This window comes from Monodelphis domestica, chromosome 1, assembly GCF_027887165.1.
Source record: "Monodelphis domestica isolate mMonDom1 chromosome 1, mMonDom1.pri, whole genome shotgun sequence".
NCBI classification, from domain to species: Eukaryota; Metazoa; Chordata; class Mammalia; order Didelphimorphia; family Didelphidae; genus Monodelphis; species Monodelphis domestica.
This window is the reverse complement of record NC_077227.1, coordinates 141,610,986-141,624,711: the sequence shown is the minus strand read 5'-3', so window position 1 is coordinate 141,624,711 and position 13,726 is coordinate 141,610,986. Positions and strand designations below refer to the sequence as shown.

Genomic DNA, 13,726 nt, shown 5'->3' with positions numbered 1-13,726 from the left:
ATAAAAGAGGATGGAGGGGTCCTAGGTTCAAATTTGGCCTCCGACACTTCCTAGCTTTGTGATCCTGGGGTGTCACTTAGCTATCACCTAGAACTTATTGTTCTTTTGTTTTGGAACCAATCTGCAATATTGATTCTAATATGGAAGAAAAAGACTTAAAAAAAAAAGATGATGGGGAGGGTGTTGAGCAGATTCTGAGAAGGGCCAGAGGTAAAAGGTGGTGTTTTTCTAGCAAATAGAGCCAGGCAGCAACAGTTAATCAGTAAAATCCAGTCCTGGGGATACTGGCCAGTTTGAAGGAAAGACCAGAGCTTACGTAAAGAGTTCTCACAATTTGTCATGCTCAGTGAGCTAACCTGCCTGTACCCTTTTTATCCCTACAACAACAACAATAATAATAACTAACATTTTAGATCGACTATGGTGCCAGGCACTGTTCTAAGAGCTTTATAATTATTATCCTCTTGACAACCCTGGGAGGTAGGTGCTATTATCATTCTCATTTTACAAATGAGGAAACTGAGGCCATCAAAGGTTGAGGGACTTGCCCAGAGTTACCCAGCTAGGGAGTGTCTGAAGCTAGATTTGAACTGAGGTCCAGAGGCCAGTTTAATCCATGCCACCCCTCCTCTCCCCCTGATTTAGTTTCTCCAAATGCTCTAGTGCAGGACTACCTAATGGAATTGACATGGTGGACCCCAGACCCCTTTGGCAGGGGAGGGAAGCATAGGGCTTCTCTTTCTCCAAATAATGTTTTTAAGTCATTGAAGGAAATGCAGTTTTAGTTAGAAGTCAGTAGAAATAGGAGCATCCCTTTTTTTTCCTCATCTAAGTTCTCAGACTGCCCCCCCTTCCCTCAAAAATCTCTGTGTACTCCTCAGGAGGGGTCTGTGGACTTGAGGTTATTACACTGTTGCTTCGTCAGTGTAGTCAGCCTTCTAAGGAAGCTGTTTCCTGGGGTCAGCCCTGTGATGCTGAATGTTCCCTAAGAACCCTCCTTATTGTGCAAGGCTCCAGCTGTACCTCTGCCCCCACCCCCACCCCCCCAATTCTCCTTACCCTGCAATGAATTTGCAGGAACATTATTTACTTTTGAGTAAAATAAGGAAATTAATGAAATAGGCTTGCCTTTTCTCGCTTCCTGTTTTGGATTTAAAAAAACAACTGCAGAAATTTCCTCACACATTATCGAGTCTTTGTTCTCCATCAGTTTTTGGTGAGAGTTCATGGAAGTGTTGACAGTTGGATCCTTGAGGAGGAAGGGCCATCCTGGGCGGTTCAGTTCGGGGGCTAACTCTTTGTGGTCCAGGACTTCAGTTTGCTGTGTCTGCTTTGGGAGAATGGGTGAGAATTTCACCTTTGCATCTCCCTGGACAGGAACAGAATGGAATTGACTGAGTGAAAAGGCGTGATAAACTTTTTGTAGAAAGCCTGTCTGATCTCCTGTTGGATGGATGCCTTATACAGGCGATTTTTAGACTTTTATGGCCTCTGGACCCTTTTACACTCTTAATCCTTGGTGACTCTGATGATATATTTTATCTTATAAATTAAAACTTCTTAGTATTATGAAAATAATTGACCATAGGGACACCCCCCCTCACTATCCCAAAAGGGTTTGGGGATCTCTGGGGGTCCTGTGATCCTAACTTTCAGAATCATTGCCTTACACAGAAGGCAGCAAATAGTCAGTCCCATCAGAGTTGCTCTTTGTTCTATTTTGTTTTGTAGGTGAAAACCAGTATATGAACAGAATAAGTGACCTATGTGGAAATCTTAGAATTAGGGGAGACTCCAGACTCTCAGAGGCTAGTAGTGAGGATGAGGGAACATGTTTCCTTGGGAAAAAGAAATCGATTTTAAGTGTTGGAGCAACCTCTTTCAAGAGACCATCCAGTCAAGGTCCTTTGCTGAAGGGAAACACATGCTGCAAAGGTGTTTTCAAAGCAGCATAAAAAAAGGGAAATCTGAGGGAAAAGGGCAGCTGAGTTCCCAGCTACATTTAAAATAGGCAGTGAGGCAGCACTGAGGATATAGCTTGTGGATTGGTGTGAATAAAACTAGCTCAAATTCTGCGGGAAACTTATTACAAATAATTTAACCTTTTTGTTTCTGAATTTCTTTGCCTGTGAAATGGAGATAATAATAGCTTCTAGCTTATAGAGGTTGTTCTGATGTTTAGATGAGTTAACATCCTTAAGAGATTTGCAAACTTTAAATTCTATATAAATGATAAGTTTTATTAAAGAGTTGTTATAGGATAAAAAAAAAAAACTGTGCAATAGAAGGAAGTTTCAGAGAAACCTGGGAGGACTAATATTAAATGATGCAATGAAGTGAGCAGTACTAGGAGATCAACTTTTACCTAAAGAATAATTTTGAAAGACTTCATTAAGACGGATTAATTCGGGGATCATCTGTGATTCCAGGGAATTGATGATGAAGAATGATAACCTATTTCCTAACAAAGGTTAGACTAAATATACACAATGAGACACTTTTTGACTTGATCAGTATGGGAATTTGTTTTGCTTGATTAAAAATATTTATGTAAGAACTTTTTTATTTTTCAAGGGAGAAGTTGGGAGGAGGGAAATGCTGAATAATTAAAAAAATAAAATTTAATTTAAACACTATAAAAATCTAGATCACAACAAGGACATATTAAGGTGATGGTTCACTTTAAATAGTGAACATCCTTACAATAGGTAAAGAAGAATTTTATTTTTATAGAGCTCACATTTTCTCTCTGTCATATTTTTATGTGTATGTGTGTATATATACACATATATATTATGTGCTTGTATATACACCCATACACACAGATAGCTGCATTTATGTATATATTTTGGACAGACACTGTAAGTGAATGGTCCCAGATTTAATTCTTAACCTAATTATGAGAAAAAGCTGAGCATTTATAGTTTTCCAAATCAATATCATAGCCTTTTCAGCTTATACCATGTTCCATTCTCTGTCACAATAATCCATAACATCCCTTCTCTTCATCATGTAAATCATGACATTTGAAGCTTTTTCAACTTAATAAAAACATGTTCTATGCTATAGTTGGTGGCACAAATTGTGTTTTTGTTGTATAGAAGAAAATTGTGAGATGGCATACTTTGAAGTCTTTTAAGCTCCATAGGGTCAATGCCATGAGACTGATTTATTGGTGAAACTGTTATCTTCAGGTCATTTTTGGCACATTTGATAACTGAAACTAAGCCTGCCTTGAAAAACTTTCAGGAGGAGCCCATCTTTTGTTGAGTTCTGTTTAGTTGGCCGTTTTTGATTCCAAACAAAAATTCTCATGTATTTTTAATGTTCTTCATTAGAAATATCATCAGCTATTTTGAATAAATGTGAATAAATTAGAAAAGATAAAATGCTTTCAGGAGAATTTACAAATAGAGGATGATAAAGAATATTGGACAGAAATGTTTCAAGATCAGAAAAGGGTTCTGAACACTATTTCTTAATCAGAGAGTAGGTGAAGTGTTGATTCTTACAAAGAATCCAGGAAAATGCTTTTGTCGACACTGTGTTAAAAATGTAGACCTTTGCTCCAGAATACCTGGTCTATTCAGCAGATGTTTTAAGTGAAAGGGTCAGAGGAACTTGTATTAGTCTGCCCAAGTCCTTGGATTCCCTTCTTAATTGGTATGACAGGTAGACATTTCTCTATTGTTATGTGAGCTCTGTGCCTGAGTATACTACTCATTGGAACGATTTCATATAATATACTATCATTCTCTAGCTAATTTCATAGTACGGATATGTATCTTTTGAAGACTGAATTGCTTTTATCTGTTAGCAAGAAAGAAAAATTGAGAACTTGATGAATTGTGCCCAAGTTCATATTTCTTTTTCCAAAAGGAATTGGCTGTTTAAGGAAATGCCTTATGTTTTGGTCTTTGCCCTTGGTAAGTGAACATGTTGATTGATACTATTTCCTTTTATGAAATTCAGACACTGGTGAAATGGAAATGTATTTTCAATTACCAAGCAAGGCGAGAAGGTTTTATCTCTATTTTGAATTAAGAAATTATATTTGGGTGCCTTGATAAAGGTCAAATTCTGCTTTGATAATTTCATGGGACTCCTCCATTTTTCATTATATTTGTAATTTTTGTTATCAAGACTTTTTTTTAAGGCATTCTCAGTATGTGGAGTTTAACCAGGCAGTTTTTCTGAGTAGTAACTAGAAAAACAAAAATCACTGAATATAATAGAGGAAATTAGATTGTAAAATACTTGAGGGCAGGGGCTGTCTTTTCCCAACTCTTTTTATATCCCCATTGCTTAGCACCATGTCTGTCACATAGTAGGCACTTAATAAATGTTTATCAATCGATCAACTGAAAAAAGACCTACATTAGGTCAGACACACCTTTTATCATTTGTGGTATTGGCCCTTTTGTGTTCTATTGGTTGGTTTCTTCATCTCATTTTATAGAAGATAGGCAGGGTTTTTTTTCTTTTGTGTTTTTTTTTTGTTTTTTTTTTTGTAAAGGGTAAAAGGAGGTAAAAAAAATTGTTATAGAGGAAAATGCCTACCAATATGAAGAACTCACTAACAGATAACAATTTAACTTTCAAACTGAATCACGAGTGAGAAATGATCATTAATTTTAATCCTATCAGGAAAGTTTTTGTTATCATGTGTGTAAAAGAGATGGAAACTGGTTTTACAAAAACTCCTTGTCTTTTTTTCATTATGGGATATTTGGTTGGTTTATGTGAGAGGTCATGTCTTGATTATAGGTCCTTGGTAAATGAATGCTGTTTGTATTTCTCTAGTATGTTTAGATTTCACAAGACCTTATATATGTCATCAGAAACTGGATATTTTTATGTGGTAATATCTCCCTTAATTCTTCTAGTGTCTTCACTCCATTTGATTATTTACAGTTTATCTTAAATATGGCTTATTTGTACACAATTTACATATTATCCATCCCATTAGGGTGTGAGTTCCTTGAGAGTAGGGGGTATCTTTTGATTTTATGTCCCCTGCACTTAGCCAAGAGCTTGGCACATCTGTTTGTTGCTCAGCCCTTTCATTTCTACCCTACTCTTCATGACCCCATGTAACCATGGGCCAGTTATCTAACTTAACCCAGTCAATCGGTAAACATTTATTAAGTCTACTGGAGCAGCTAGGTAGCTCAAAGGATAGGGTGCCAGGCCTGGAGATGGGAGGTCATAGATTCAAAATGGCCCCAGATACTTCCTAGCTGTGTGACTCCGGGGAAGTCACTTGCCACTCATCACCCAGCCCTTTACTGCTCTTCTACCTTGGAACCAATACTTAATATTGATTCTAAGACAGACGGTAAGGTTAAAAAAAAAAAGTCCACCGGGGGCAGCTGGGTAGCCCAGTGGATTGAGAGCTTGGCCTAGAGACGGGAGGTCCTAGGTTCAAATCTGGCCTCAGCCACTTCCCAGCTGTGTGACCCTGGGCAAGTCACTTGACCCCCATTGCCTAGCCCTTACCTCTCTTCTGCCTTGGAGCCAATACATGGTATTGATGCCAAGATGGAAGGTAAGGGTTTAAAAAAAAAAAGTGATGCAGGACAGATCAAGGAAGATGAGAATTGAAGAAAAAACATTAAATTAGGCAATCTTTGACAACTTAATATCTGCCTATTGTTTCTTCATGTGTGAAATGGGTATAATGAATACTTTGGGTACTTATATAACTCTGAGGAGAATCAAATGAACCCTAACATCTTGTTACATTGCATATAATGCACTTTGAAAACTTTAAATTGTTTTGCAAATGGCAGCCACTATTCTTATTACCTTGGTTCCCTCCCTTGCTTTCTCCATCTGTACTAATGACATACCTTTTCTCTTCTTCTTTCCAGCTGTTTGGCTTCCCATATTCTTAGGAAAAGCCTGACAATTGGAATCTCATCTTGGTCACTTTCTTTTTAAACTCAGTCATAAAAAAAAAAACAAAAAAAACCTCAGCCATCAATCCCCCCCCCCCTTTTTTTTTTGCAAGTGAAGGAATCTCTCCGGAAGACATCCCATAGCTTGCCTCTTCTAGCCCGCTTTCTGAATGAAGCCTCCTCTAGAGCATTTCTGCTTGTTCCCCTTGGTTGGGCCATGGCCTTAAACTTCTTGGGTCTCAGAGCCTTTTTATATTTCCTTGCTATAAACCAAGTGTTTTCCATCGGCGCCCTTTAAATTAGTAATTTCACATGGGTTTATTAGTAAAATAAATATAGTTTATGTGCATAATGTTTAGCCTTCCTCAAGTATGACAAGAACAGCCTAGCCTTTTGATCTCCTAATCTTTTAGAATTTTCTAGTGACAGTTTCCTTTCAACTTAATTTTTTTTTTTATAAAAATTTTATCTAGTAGTAAAGAAACTGTCTAAATCATAGGCTAACTTCTGCCTGTGAGGGGAACCTTAGGCTACCATTTGCCCATTTTACCTCTTCCCCATTGTCACATTTAGCTGGAGTTTCTCCATCTGTTTTTGTTTTTGTTTTCCTGTTATTAACTGACCTCCCACAGTGTGTAGAGTGTGCGTACTGCACAATGTGAGTACTGTATATGGTCACTGATCTCTGTCAGATTTTTTTTAGTGTAAGTTTTCTAATTTTCCTATTTCCCTGGGCATCTGTCCTTCAAAGGGCAGCATGTGGGCGTCATATTCTAGTACTTTTCAGATATTCTCTTTATTTGTATGATTACTGCTGGAAAATATGGGAAAGGTATAGCATTTGGTTTCTTCTGAGTGATATGTGTTAAAGTTCTTTAGGATGTCTTTAATTCTTTCATTAGGCTGCTTAAACAAAATGCTGTCTCACTTGCTTTCTTTCCTGTTTGCTAATTATTCCTTAGGAAATCTGTGATGGTAAGGTCATGGTCAGTGCTTCCTTTTTTCTGTCAATGTCACAAAATACCCCAAAGGCCTATAATGCCACAGAATCCAAAAACAACCGAATGTTAGGCTCTACTCCGTGTACCTTGTGGTTTGGGTTCTTTTTATTTTCCCTTTAGGGAATGACTTGATAGTTTTTTCTTTCTTTAAATGGAAAAAGAAAAGTATTAGTTTTGGAGTCTGCTCTTGTCATTCTGTGGAGACAACAGTTAAGTCTGTATAATGTGGTCTTTTAACTGAGAGATCTATTCTGATATTTTGCCTTAATATAGATTTATGTATGTTCCAAGGGGTTGGAGAGGAAGGAGGAAAAGAAGTGAAATAGAGATTCTTCTCCCAATGTGAGCGTTTTGTTCCAGATGTAAAATATCAGGAAAATCAGTTATTAGGCTTGAAGCTTTCTGCCTAGATAGTGGATTTTCATGGTCTGTAGGTAATGATTTCAAATGCATTGACTGACTTAGATACCTAATACTTTATAACATGATTCAACATGATCTATGACACAAAAATAAATAAGTATTCTGGCAGAAGGAACATACTGTGTGTGGTGATCTCCACCCCTACCCCCGCTTTCTTTTTTGACTGATGAATGTTTCTGGTTGATCTTGATACTAAAAGAAATGGATTTTAAATGGATTTTAAAACTGCTTTGGTCTGGGTAAAGTTTAAAAAATTATTTTCAGGTATCTATGGCAAATTGAGGTACCAGGTTTTACTTCCATCTTTCTCAACTAAGGTAGTGAGCTGTGTGATTGTGAGCAAGTCATTACATCTCTCTGGTTCCTTCTTTAAAACTCTCAGTAGAATTGGAGAGCTGGATCAGACGACCTCTATAGCAAGTAACAAAATGAAAATGGCTGAGGAAACAAAAATTTAATCCTCTGAGCCTATTGATTTATTAAACAACAGCATGTGGGACCAAGCCTCCTCCTCAGTTTAGGGGAGACAGAATTTTATACAGTAAAAATAATCAAATGAAACCAGTTAATTAAAAGGAAACAATACATTTAGTAACTTGATTTCTAATTGGATGAAAGAGTAGGGCTTTTCCAAGTTGAGAGGGAAAGAGGAAACAAGTACATTCCTTCTCAAGTATCTGTAAATAATCAAAGGAACAAGGAAGCGGTAACTGATTGATTGATCAGTATCAGGCCAGTTTTCAGATAAGACATACAGATTGCTTGAGATATACAATTCTGAGAAAACTCCTTATATCAGCCTTGGGAATTGACTGTTTCTGGTCTACAGAACCCAGGGCCTTGGTTAAGGGTCTTTAAGCAGCAGTTACAGGTGGTCCAGTTTCTCAGTCATGCGGGGCTGAGAATTCTCCCAATTCCCACAGTTGAATAAACTTTTCTGTCTCATAAGACAGAATTTGGATTAGGCTAATAACTGAATAGAAAGGGAACTAAGCTTGCTCCAGAATGGTCACAAGATGGAGTCCGTGTGGTTCACGCAGTTCCCACAATTAAGTACTTGCTGTCTTAATCCCTTCAATTCCCTCAATTTTCTCACACTTCAGAGTTTTCTTCAACTCTGAAATTCTGTGATTCTAACATTACAGTCTCCAGTCTTTAGCAAATACCATAGTGTTTGTGGTATCGATAGGAAGGAACTCACTGTGACCATCCTAATTCTGTTCTCGGTTTCTTATAATTCGTTTCTTAGCTGATCTCCTTGTGACCCCATTCCTGGTTTTCTTGTCAAAGATACTCGAGAGATTCGCCATTTCCTTCGCTAATTCATTTTAACAGATGCGGAAACTGAGGCTAACAGGGTTAAGTGATTTGCCCAGGGTCACCCAACTAGTAAATGTCTGAAGCCACAATTTCAACTCAGGAAGATGAGACTTCCTAACTCCAGGCCTGATATTCTAATCACCATGCCACCTAGCTGCCTATTATATGACTTATCTCTTTCTATTTCTTTTTTTTTAATCTATATATCTTATCTCATTGCTCCTCTCCTTAAAAACCAAGATGCATATTGAATAAAATATAACGTAAGGTACCTGGCATTTGGAGATTTCTAGTTAATGTAGCTCTAAACCTTTCTTTTTAACTTTATTCAAAATATCAGAGATGTTTATGAAGTGTCTACTATGTGCAAAGCACCAATGCTAGGTGCTAAGGGAGATGCATGGCTTATAATACAATACAATAAAACAATTTTCAATCTAATAGAAAGATTAAGTATTACATAAGAATTAATCAATATGTATTTATTAATATCTTTTAATGTAAAAATACTTGGTACAAGAGAAACAAAGACAAAAATCAAACAGTCCCTTCCCTTGAGGAATTTCCATTCCACGAGAGGAGGCAAAATGTACACAACTATGTTTCTATAAAATGTATACAAAATAAATACGAGGTGGAAAATGAATAATTTTGATTATATTAAAAAGATTTTATACGAACAAAACCAACATAACCAAGATTAAAAGGGAAACAACAAACTGAGAAAAAAAATTTTTCACTAAATTTCTCTGATAAAGATCTGATTTCTCAAAAATACAGAGAATTAAGTCAAATTTGTAAGGAAACAACCCATTCACCAATTGACAAATGATCAAAGGATATGAACAAGTGGTTTTTAAATGAAAAAATTAAAAGTTATTAATCATATAAAAGAATGTTCTAAATCACTCTTGATTAGAGAAATGCAAATTAAACAACTCGAGGTATTTACCTCACACCTATCATGTTGGCCAATATGACAGAAAAGGAAAATGATAATGTTGGAGGGGATGTGGCAAAATTGGGACACTGATGCACTCTTGGTGAATTGGTGAACTAATCCAGCGAATCTAGAGGACAATTTGGAACTATGTCCACAGGACTAGAAAACTCTTTTAATACCGCCACTGGGTCTGTATCCCAAAGAGATTTTTTAAAAAGGGAGTGAAAGGATGTACTTATGTAAAAATATAGCAGCTTTTTTTTGTAGTGGCAAAGAATTGGAAATTATGAGGATGTCCATCAATTGGGGAATGATTGAACAAATTGTGGTATATGATGGCAATGGAACACCTGTGCTACAATAAATGATGAGCAGGATGTTTTCAGAAAAATCTGGAAAGCCCAAATGAACTGATGCAGAGTGAAATAAGCAGAACCAAGAGAGCATTGTACATGGTAACAGCAATAATGTATCATGATGATCATCTTTGATTTAGCTATTCTCAGCAATACAATGATATGACAATTCTAAAAGAATTATGACAAAGATGCTATTCCACCTTCAGAGAAGGAACTGTTGGAGTTGGAGAGCAGACCAAAGCATATGATTTTTCACATTAGTTTATTTGTATTTCTCTTTTAGGGTTTTGGTTTTATATTCTCTTACAACACTTGACCAATATGGAAGTATGTTTTGCATGATAATTTTAAAGTTAAACATGTAACTCAGATCAAATTGTTTATCTATACTGGCAGTAGGAAAGAAGGGACTGAAACAAGTTATATCTTATAATTTCTTATAATTTCGGGAAATGTGTGTTAAAATTTGTTACTTCATGTAATTGGGAAAATAAAATATTTTAAAAAATAAAATGCAATTAAAATGAAAGATAAATACTAGGTAATTTCTTGGGGGGAAATAATAGCAGTTAGAGGTAGAGAATCAAGAAAATACTTATAAAACAATGTTCTATTGTGGTCTAGAGCAGGAGTGTTGAATAATAACAAGGCCACTAATCTGTATATATTGCTCATTTGCAGGCCATATATTGGCCTTTAAATGGCTTTAAAAATGGAATATTATGTAGGTTTTATTGTATTTTTATTCTTGTTAAATATTTCCAGTTAACACTTTAATCTACTTTACCAGCATACAGGTAGCTTGTTTGATATCTCTGGTCTACAGCACTGGCATCTTGACTGGCAGCCTAAAATTTTTTTTGATGGGGCCAGTAGTTGTGGAAAGTATAGTGGCCAAGACTGATGAATTAAGCAGTCTCTTCTTTTGATCTTTTTTGTGTATCTCTTTGCATGGGCCTGGATTTAGCTGCAGTGGACTCCTTGCTTTGCTTGCCTCAATTGCTCTTGTGCCTTTTGACTATTGGTTCCTCATATTTAAAAGTCTCTTGCCTTTATCCCTTTGATTCTGACTATAGATGACCCCTGAAGGTGAGAGCCAGGTAGACAGGTATGATGATCAGCCTCTCCAGAGTAGATATATTCTTCTCCAATGAGCCTGCTTTTCAAGAAATGATTCTTTTGTCCCTGAAATTTTCAGACTATTCTCTCTGACCTCACCTATGCATATATTAATTTTTTATCTATTAGTATAGGTATTTATGTATGCTTCACCACTTCCACCTCTACCCTTGCTTGCACCTCCCTGTTGTAAGCTCCTTGAGAGCAGAGACTTGGTTGCTTTTTTAATATTTGTATCCCCAGTGCTTAACACAATTTATTACCAGTGTTTGATGCTTACTCAACAAACATACTAGGCAGGCTTGAAATCTTATTAGAAAGACAAAGCCCTAGGTTGACAGTCAAGAGACTCAAGTTCTATGCCTGGTTCTATCCACAACTTTCTAATGTTTTGGCTTTCTCGTGTGAAATGTGGGGGCAGCATTTGATGATCTTTAAGGGCTCTCTAGCTTAAAAAACCTTATGATAATAGTTTATCTGATTCCTTCCCTCCTCCTTGCTTCTAATATTTGTCAAGATTTATTGATTCTTCACAATTTTACTCATATCCACTCTTCCCATTTCATCCCGATCCTATTGTCTTAAGTCATTTCCCTGTTATGCTTCTCTCCTTATCCCAGACTCTGATATACTTAGAGTAACATCTGAACCAGCCTTCAACTTTTCCTTTCTTTAATTTATCCTATATCTTATCCCATGTTCCTCCCCCAGAGCTCTTTATTTGAACTTTAGAATTATGGAAAATACTTTACTCTGAAGATATTGAGACAGTCCATGTCAGTTCGTGCAGTTCTTATGCCAGCAAAACCACAATTCCCATAGAATAGCAAAAACTTTTTTGTTTTTACTCCTTTACTCAAAAATTTGAATCGACTTTCCAGTGTCTCCTGAATAAAAGTCTAAATTCCTTACCTGAGATTTGTATCGTCCAACAATCTGACCTCTAGCTGTTTTTCAGCCTTGTCTCCTAGTATTTCTGTCACTCATTCTTCCTCACTGTGGTATTTCTAGCTAATGCCTTCATCCCTTCCTCTTCTTTCCTTCTCCAGTTATCTTTCCTTGTTTTTCATGGTCCAACTCAACAGCTTTTGCCTCTTTGAAACTTTCCTTCTGTGAGGTCTTGCTTGATCACTCCAATATCTCTCTCCCATACCTTTGTGACCTAATTTTTAACATGAAAGGACAGAATTAGGTGATTTGCAACACTCCTTTTTGTTTCAAATCTACTATTGTTAGACTGTAGCAAGTGTTGAACAGAGACAACAGATAGACAAAAAGCTCACCTTTGGAACTTGAGAAAAGGGACAGACCACAAAACCTTAGTTTCCATATTGGTAAATGGGTATAATATCTGTAGTGCCTGCCTTAGCAAGCTGTTGAGTGTCAAATGAGATAACATGTAGAATGATTTGCAAACTTAATAGGGAAGATAATGAGTATTTATTATATAATACTTAGTATATTCCAGGCATTGTGCTAAGCATTTAAAAAAATATTATCTATCTCATTTGAACTTCACCAACTATCCTGTGAGGTAGGGACTATTATTCCCAATTTACAGTTGATAAAACTGAGGCAAAATGAGATTAAGTTCCTTGCCCAAGATGATAAAACACATTTGTGAGGCTGGTTTTGAACTCAAGTCCTCCTGACTGCAGACTCTAGTTACTAGTTGTCCCTTAGTACTGGATGAATGCTAGCATTGTCATTTCCTTTACTAGACTGTTAGCTCTTAGAAGGAATTGATTGCCTCTCTGTATTGACAAGAGCAGCCAGCCTTGGAATCAGGAAGATTCCTTTTCCTCAGTTCAAATCTGATCTCAGATAATTACTAGCTGTGTATTCCTGGGCAAGTCATTTAAGCCTGTTTGCCTCAGTTTTCCTCATCTTTAAAATGAGCTGGAGAAGGGAATGGCAAACCACTCTACTATCTTTGTCAAGAATATCCTAAATGGGGCCATGGAGACAACCGCACCTAGCAGGGGGCTTTACTTGGAGTAGAGGGTTCATAAATATTGTTTGAATTCACGAATCAGAAAAGCAGCTACAATCCTGAAAAGATTTAGTAATAGTTTCTGATAGCATTACTTCGCAAAAAGTATCTAGAAGAGATGATGTGAGGGTTGAGGGGGATAGTGTTGACTTTTTTCATTTAAAAAGTATTGTAAATATGCTATAAAACCTTAAAATCTTTCTCAAAAAATTTTCTTTTTGAGCTGAAGTGTAGGCATACTTTGCCTAATGTCTTTAATTGAATCTGGGAAAATGTGATGTAGGATAAAACATCATTAAAGGGGACAGTTTCATAAGAGTAATGCTCTAGAAATGAACAATCAGACAAATGGCATAATCCTTTACAGTGGATTTTCGATATACTATATTCCTGGTGTTAGGAAAATATGTTCTGGGTAACTTTGTGCAGGGCATTCCATATGGTATACAGGGTCAGGGAGAGCAGGGGGCTTTAAAATAGGAATTAATAAAAGAAAATAGCATAATGGACTTTCAGCCCAACTTAGAAAGCTGTCACCTCGTTTCTAGGACAATTGATTGCTCATTAACCTGAATGAGAATTTTAATGGCCTGGATGGTTACCTAGTATTGTGTAATAGTCGATAATATTTACAGTAGTGTTTTTTCTCCCTCTTTCAAGAATCTAAG

The 13,726-nt window shown here is 36.6% G+C and overlaps 1 protein-coding gene across 2 annotated transcripts in view; it reads left to right on the top strand.

Annotated features, from left to right (window-relative positions):
- The window catches only part of IGF1R (insulin like growth factor 1 receptor), a 380,297-nt gene that overhangs the window by 61,722 nt on the left and 304,849 nt on the right, over positions 1–13,726 (top strand). The gene's annotated exons all lie outside the window — the stretch shown is intronic.